Raw genomic sequence first — 6,046 nt, forward strand, 5'->3', positions numbered from 1 at the left:
ATCACCTCACACCTGTCAAAATAGCTAAAATCAACAACACAAGAAACAACAGGTGCTGGTGAGAATATGGAGAAAGGGGAACCCTCTTGTACTTTGGTGGGAATGCAAACTGGTACAGTCACTCTGGAAAACAGTATGGAGTTTTCTCAAAAAGTTAAAAATAGAACTAGCCTACAATCCATCAATTTCATAACTAGGTGTTTACCCAAAGAATACAAATATATATATATTTGTGTGTGTGTGTGTGTGTGTGTGTGTGTATATATATATATATATATATATATATATATATATAGCAGCATTACCTACAATAGCCAAACCACGGAAACAGACCCAGTGTCCACAGACTGAAGAATGGATAAGGAAGATGTGGTGTGTATATATATATATATATACAATGGAATTTTACTCAGCCATAAAAAATAATGAAATCTTGCCATTTGCAAGGACGTGGATGGAGCTAGGAAGTATCCTGCTAAGCTAAATAAGTTAGAGAAAGATAAATACCACATGATTTTACTTATATGTGGAATTTAAGAAACAAATGAACAAAGGGGGAAAAAACTTAGGCAAACCAAGAAACAGACTCTTAACTATAGAAAATAAACTGGTGGTTATCAGAGGGGACGTGGGGGTGGGGGGAATGGGTGAAATAGGTGATGGGGATTAAGGAGTACACTTGTTGTGTTGAGCACCAAGTATTGCATGAAAGTGTTGAATCACTGTATTGTACACCTGAAACTGGTATTATACTGTATGTTAACTAACTGAAATTTGAATTAAAAACAAAAAAACCTGCTGCAAACTTCAGTAATCTAGACAGTGCAATACTAACATAAGAATAGATACATAGATCAATGAAATTGAATTGGGAGTCCAGGAAAAAATGCTTATATTTATGGTCAGTTGATTTTCAACAAGGGTGCCAAGACAATTCAATGGTAATAGAACAGTCTTTTCACCAGATAATTCTGAGACAAATGGATATTGACATGCAAAAGAATGAAGTTGAATGCCAACATCATACCATATACAAACATTAACTGAAAATTGATTAAAGACCTGAATGTAAGACCTAAAACTATAAAACTCTTTTGGGGCACCTGGATGGCTCAGTCGGTTGAGCATCTGACTTCAACTTAGGTCATGATCTCACGGTTCGTGGGTTCAAGCCCTGCATCGAGCTCTGTGCTGACAGCTCTGAGCCTGCAGCCTTCTTCAGATTCTGTGTCTCCCTCTCTCTCTGTCTCCCCCCACTCATGCTCTGTCTCTGTCTCTCTCAAAAATGAATAAACATTTAAAAAAATAAGAAAAATAAAACTTCTAGAAGAAAACAGGTACATATCTTCATGACCTTGGATTTGGCAATGATTTCTTATATATACAAAAACACAACTACAAAAGAAAAAAATAAATACACTGGCATTCATCAAAATTAAAAACTTTTACCTCCGCTTGAACCAGTTCGAGCCCTGCCAGTTCTGTCATGGCCAACATGGAGCACATCTTCATTTCCATCAAGTCAGTCTGTATGCAGCATAGGCTGGTGGGTAAGATCATCAAGCTCTTCAAGCAGAAGGGATTCCACTTTGTGGCCATGGTGTTCCTTCAAGCCTCTGAGGAAGCAGCATTGCAATGACCTGGAAGGTTACCCATTCTTCCCTGGGCTGGTGAAATACATGAACTCAGGACTGGTGGTGACCATGGTCTAGGAGGGCTAAATGTGGTGAAGATGGAGTGAGTGATGCTTAGGGAGACCAATCCAGCAGATTCTAAGCCAGGCACCATTCACAGAGACTTCTGCATTCAAGTGGACAGGAACATCACTCATGGCAAGGATTCAGTAAAAAGTGCTGAGAAAGAAATCAGCCTATGGTTTAAGCCTAAAGAATCAGTTGACTACAAGTCTTGTGCTCTTGACTAGATCTATGAATAAGAGGTGGACAAAGCATCAGTTCCCTTTGGTACCACTTGGGAGGGAGCTCACTCCTGAAGTGTGGAGATTACCTCTTCACATTCAGTGCATTAAAACTTCCTATCCAGAAATGTACCACCCGAGTTCCTTCCTGGATTGAAGGACTTAGTCTCCCAGCTGCTGGAAATGTAGCAAGAAGACAGTGCTCAACTATCAGCCCTGTCTAGGGATTGCCTTTGATGATTAAAACTGCCTTGCCCAAAGTCAGCTTCTTTAAAGGACAGCCCACATTCAATGACTAATCAACATGGGGTGTAAAGGCCTGACCCCTCATTCCAACTTGGGACAACTCTGCAGAATCATTTCAGATCCAGATTTCCCTGTGGGGTTGGTTTGAAGCCTTTTTCTGTGTCTGCGTCACAACTCTATTTCTCCCTTTGTTCAATCCTGCTTCCTTTCCTTCCCTTTCCCAGGTGTTGATCCCAAGACTACTGTGATGTCCTACACACACACACACACACACACACACACAGGCATTAGCATGTGGCCAGTGATGCTTCTTGCCCCTATTGCAAAACATCAAGGGCATTAAGGGATAGGTAGCTGAAGCCTCTAGATTGCAAAGTCAGTGGCACCAAGGTTGTCCTTATAGGATTTTTTCTTTCAATACTCTACAAGTGTATGCTGCATACACACTGGTTCCTTTACCAGTGAGCACATAAATTAAACCAATAACATCACACCCACACTAGAAAGGCAACATTCCTCTTTCAACAACTCTCTTCATGTAGATCCTTATTATCAGGGAAGGGAACACTTTCTCTATTCTTTGGAAAAGAATTCTTTCCTTGTTTGTAAAAGGGAATAAACTCTGCAAGCAGTTGTAGATTCAATGAGTTAGTGTATGTGAAGGCACAGAGCAGTGACCAGCATGTGGTAAGTACTATGCTTACCAAAATAAGAAATGAGAGTATTTCTGCACAGCAACTTCCTTTCTTATCCCAGAAGGACTCCCAGACTTAATGGTTAAAGTTCTGCAGTTTCCCTCTGTGGGAGGAGAGTTGCCTTTGAGACATCATCCTTTGAGACATTTACCTGCATGTGTGGGGGAGGCTGTCTCCCATAAATGTGTTAGAACACTCTCTGTGCTCTATGATAATGCATATTGCATTCCTCCATGATGGGACCTATTACAACGCCATCATAGAGGTATGTGCTTTGTGATTTTTGAAAGGGGCGGATTTACAGTACATGAAGTTTCTTAGGCTTATTTGTCCATGAAATCCACCCTCTCCTTTTGTTGTTGAGTCATATCTGGGAACTATTTATTGTACAGTGTCCTATTGAACACATTTTTGGAAACCCTGATCTCTTCAAGGTGATTGTTTTAATCTAGGAGAATATTTTACCCAAATAACTGCAGGCTAGAAGTTAAACAGATCCAGTTTGTGGCCATGATGCTAATAGTCATAACTACTCTTTATTGAGCACCTACTAGGTGCCAGGTATTGTCCTGAGAGCCTTACAAGCATCACCTCATTTTACTCTCTTAACAGTCCTTATAGAGATGGCCATTTTAAAGATGAGGAAATGGAAGAACAAAAAAGTTAAATAGCCTTCCAAGGTCACACAACAAATAGTGGAGCCAAGATTCAAATCCATGACTTGAAACTCCATGAGTTTCTATTTCTGGCTTGAACATGGTGGTATAAAGGTAGTTTTTCTCTTCTTCTCTTCATTGCAATCAGCCAAAAGCAACAAAGAGTTGGAGAAACAAAGATACAAAATTCTTTTTCTTAGAAAATAGGAGATAGCTAAAACCCCAGGTATCCACTTCATTCAAAGGATTGCCTAAAGCAATAAAGGTTAAGTAAAGGGGCATGTGGGAGCAAGCAGAGAAAAAAACCTACAGCAAGAGAACACAGTGACTGTGTATCTCAGAAAGAGCTGGATGCAACTCTTGAAATAGAAGGAAACCTAACTTGCTTGTTCGCAATATTGGGGCAAGCATGCCTCACTGGTACCAAGAATTTCCCTGGGACCCTGTTTGGTATTAAAAGACAAAGATGAGCCTTCCAAGGAACCAGATGCTAGCCATGTTTGTAAGAATTCTGTCTCTGTAGGAGCACAAAAGAGTCTTTGGGTTGCTAGAATTTCACTGCTGCTTACCTTCATTGCTTCGGGAGAAGCAAAACTCAACAAATTCACTTAAAACCCCAAATCAAGAATAACTCCCCTACACAAACTTTCAGTAAAGAGTTCATCAAGACAAAACTCATCTCCTGCAATGATGAAAATTAGAAAATAAACCAGTACAAGGAATTCTTCTACAAAGATCCTCTAAGGAAAAAAAAAGTGAAAGAAGGCAGGAAACCAAATAGTAGACAAAGAAAATGCACTGGACTAAGTCTCTATGAAGCAAATAATAATGGTGATCAAATATTCCATCATGAATCTGTCACACATAATGAAGCAATTGCCTCTATGGAACCAGAACATAAAGCAAACAACACTAAAACTCAGGAAGGATACCATGAGATGATAGGATGAAATGAAGTGGCCAAGCTCAGATGTCAGTGCCAGCCCAGAGACAAATCTCATGCATTCATCTGCATACAGTACTGGTAGAAACCAAAAAAAGATGATGATAACAAATGCAAATGGTAGGCTTTTCTTGTGAGCAGAGCAGGATTAGAAGGTATATTTGGGACTAGGTGAGCTTACCTCTAGAAATCCAAGGTGGTCTGCTCTCTATAGTTTTTGGTCAGCTTAAGGGCTAACTCTAACTACAACTTTCAACAGATATCATGTATTCATAGATTGTGCCAAAGTCCCTCTTGGCTGTCAAATTGTTGCATGGTGAATGTAATCTAAAAGAATCATTACTGAAGGGTGCCTGGGGGGCTCAGTTGGCTAAGCATCTGCCTTAGGCTCAGGTCATGATCTTGTGGTTCGTGAGTTTGAGCCCTGAATCTGGCTCTGCACTGACAGTGTGGAGCCTGCTTGGGATTCTCTTTCTCCTCTCTCTCTCTGCCCCTACCCTGCCTGTGCTCTCTCTCTCTCAGAATAAATAAATGAAAAAAAAAATTTTTAATAAAAAAAAAAAAAAAAAAGAACCCTGCCTGGAGTGCCTGGCTGGCTTAGTCAGTAGAGCATGCAACTCTTGATCTAGATCTTGGGGTCTTGAGTTTAAGCCCCACAATAGGCATAGATTACTTGGGAAAAAAATCATGCCAAGGAATGATCACTATGGGTAAACATAGGAATTCTTAAATCCCTTTACACACACACATGTACGATAGACAGATGGATAGATAGACAGACAGTGAGACATAGGTCTTATGTATCCTGAAAACTAAATGCGTGGGCCTACGCCTTTTCCACCAGAGACAACAAATAATGCTACTTTTCCTTCTCATTGCCCTATTATCTTAAGCCCTCATTTAGTTTGTCTTTAGGAAATCCAGTTTTGATACTCACCAAATATCATGGAAATTTCTAGAAAATTTTGACTTGCTTCCAAAGTCCATTCCTTGGTCCCACACCTCCTCAGCAATGATCAGTCCATCTCTGAACCATCCTGGGCTACCATTTGCTCTGCCAGATCCTTCCCCCCGAGGATCCTAAAATGCCCTCCTTCTGGTTGTTACTACTTTCCCTTGAATTGTTTCATCCCAACCAGGCAGAGTCCCATCATTTCTACAGAGTACTAACTGAAACCAGGCTGTGGTGTTTAACAAAGATTTTCTGGAAGCTGGTGGTTAACTTGAGGGAATTGCAGCATAGGCCTAGAATCTTCACAGGCCTTGAGCCTTCCACACAACTCCCTTGTGGAGCACAGCTTTGCTTAAACCCCAGCCTGCAATCACATAGTTAGGCCACTAAACTTTACTTCTCTCCTGACCCCATGAGTGAGTCTTTGGGTACATGTTCTTTGCCAAAAATCCAGGCCCAAGTAGAGGAAGGAACTGCCCCAATTGCACCTGTATAAAGCCCCCTTCCAGCAGCCTTGTCTTATGTTCCAGGACCTACCTTTTCCCCAGACTGATTGACAATATAAATGTCCCATTACCAACTACAGAGCTAAACTTGCCTCATCTGGGTAAATAGCTTCTTAGGAGGTCCAGGTAA

The 6,046-nt window shown here is 40.7% G+C and overlaps 1 pseudogene; it reads left to right on the plus strand.

Moving 5' to 3' along the window:
• The first annotated feature begins 1,433 nt into the window (after nucleotides 1–1,433).
• On the plus strand, nucleotides 1,434–1,936 carry LOC125923950 (nucleoside diphosphate kinase B-like; annotated as a pseudogene).
• The last annotated feature ends 4,110 nt before the right edge of the window (nucleotides 1,937–6,046 follow it).

The sequence above is a fragment of the Panthera uncia genome, chromosome B1 (genome assembly GCF_023721935.1).
Source record: "Panthera uncia isolate 11264 chromosome B1, Puncia_PCG_1.0, whole genome shotgun sequence".
In the NCBI taxonomy this organism is placed as follows: domain Eukaryota; kingdom Metazoa; phylum Chordata; class Mammalia; order Carnivora; family Felidae; genus Panthera; species Panthera uncia.